We start from the raw sequence: 2214 nt of genomic DNA, 5'->3' as shown, positions 1-2214 counted from the left end.
TTTGGAAAGAACATTTTTTAAAATTGAAGAACCTGAAAAACTGAAATATTTATTTAAATGTATTTTGTATAATATATTGAGCAGCTGCAGCGCAATCTGTCCAGTGCTGCTGCATTATCCGCCCTTTACACATGCATCATAGAATGTAAAGTCACTGCAGGCAGGTGAACCCCAAGCACACCTCTTTGAAAGCACATCACGGTATTCACCTCCTTTTCCCTGTGAGATTTGCAGACTGCACCAGTCAAAGGATATGGGAATATATCAATCACTCCCATTCACTCCCAGTACAACCCCCCCACCCCCGCAGACGGGCAACTGCACTCCCTGCGATGGCTTTCATCTGCTTGTCCCCACCTTTGCACCGAGTAACGTTTAAGATGCCAGCAGCAATCCTTCCAGGCACAATTGCCTCTGAAAGGCAGACATGCACACCCCCCGTCTTTCCTCCTCTATGTTCATGCTTGCAAGTAGGTGGTAACATTCCTCATTCACACACCCCGGTTCCTGATCTCCAGTGAATAATCTATTCTCCTCCCTCTCTGCAACACTAGCCCGATACTGGTCAGCATCAGCTATCCTTCTACTTCAGTCTCAGTATTATTTTTTTTTTTCCTACAACAGGCTCTCAGCTTTTTCACCCCTCGCTTCTCTGCTTGCGTGTGCGCACACGCCCGTGCAAATAAAACATACATTCCCTCCCACATCAGCCGCTTTTCTGAAGAGAGTTTCTCCCTCCTCTGCCCAAGTTGCCCTGCAATGTCGTACAATACACCCCTCTCCCTCTCCCCCCCCGCCCCCCATCCGTGTGTACACGGCCAGTTTTCCCTCCTCCCTTCCCCCACCCCACTCTCTGTCTCTGTGCACGCTTCTCCCAGCGCCTGGAGTGGGGGAAGGGAAACATGCACTGTATGAATGAATGGACTGAAGACACTTACCAGAAATTTGGTGAGGAAGGAGTGGAAGACTTTTTTTAAAAAAAAAAAAAAAAAAGATACCAAAGATGGGTGCTTCCTTCAGCGTGCCAAGTGCTGCTTCAGTTCTGGCTCCCTTAATGAGGTCACGTGTCTTGCTAAGTACCCCTTCTCCTGGACCCCCCACTAACCAAAAAGGGTGGCAAGGAAGTCTTCTGGATGCCTCTCTGCACTGCACTCCAAAGGAGGGGAAGGTACTACTGAAGCTCCTAAAGCAAGCGAGGGATGATGATGATGATGATAACGTTCTCTTACTAATATGGGCAATGTCTAGTGGATGCCTCGGGGACCAAGACAGATTTCGAGGGGGGGGGGGGGGGGAGGAAATGACTGTCAAAAAAATTCCCAAATTGTCCTCCCCTACGGGGGAGGAGGGATGGGAAGGAGGAAGCTGAGCACTAGTGAAGAGCTGTAGCTTTCTATGTAAAATAGACTCAATCTTCGTATCTCTACTTCCTCAGAACTAAACCCCTAAATGACTCTGAAGTCACCAACACCTAGGAGAAAAAAAAAAGGAGAAACATCCCCATTAGACATAGACAAACATATAAAGGTATCCAATAAAGATAAACTAAATCTCAGCGGAAGGTCCTGCACAAGATGGTAAGCAAAGCCAAAAGAAAAAGATGGGATGAACACAATTAGGGGAAATGTGCAACTTTAAATAATTTACAGAAATACACTACCACGGAAACCCAGTTTAAGGCGGGGGGGTGGGGGGGACGACACCCAGAAGGTTAAGCAGTTTGTTGCCTTAGTGAAGGATGTGCGTTCAAAGGAAATATAAATCTGTATCTACACGTGAATATACTAAGAAATTAAGTTTTAAAGCCTATGAAAACTATTCCTTTTTATCTGTGTGAGTCTTTAAATTCCTTCCCCCAGAATAACATTCAAAATTCAGATGAGGAGACTGGAGAAAAGCATGCTTCAGGTCAGGAGCATATATTCATATGCATTAGACCCCAGAAAATAAAACAAACCCCAGAAAATAAAAAAAAAAAAAAACAAACTAAAATAACACGTCTAGAGGATGCTTGCTTAAATGATGGAGTTAATTTAAGATTAACGGTCGCACACTTTGAGAACGGAGCCTCGGTAGTTAAGTCGCCCCTCCGTGCAATTAAACATCAGAAAACAAAAGAGAAGAAACCTAGTTTTAAGGATTTCGTGGCAAGACTCGACGACAGCCGCACACACGCACCCCTGGATCACGTGAAAAACGGACGGGCACCCCCCC

The sequence above is a fragment of the Charadrius vociferus genome, unplaced genomic scaffold, assembly GCF_000708025.1.
Source record: "Charadrius vociferus isolate BGI_N301 unplaced genomic scaffold, ASM70802v2 scaffold561, whole genome shotgun sequence".
In the NCBI taxonomy this organism is placed as follows: Eukaryota; Metazoa; Chordata; class Aves; order Charadriiformes; family Charadriidae; genus Charadrius; species Charadrius vociferus.
The sequence above is the reverse complement of the archived record's forward strand: the minus strand, read 5'-3'. Positions refer to the sequence as shown.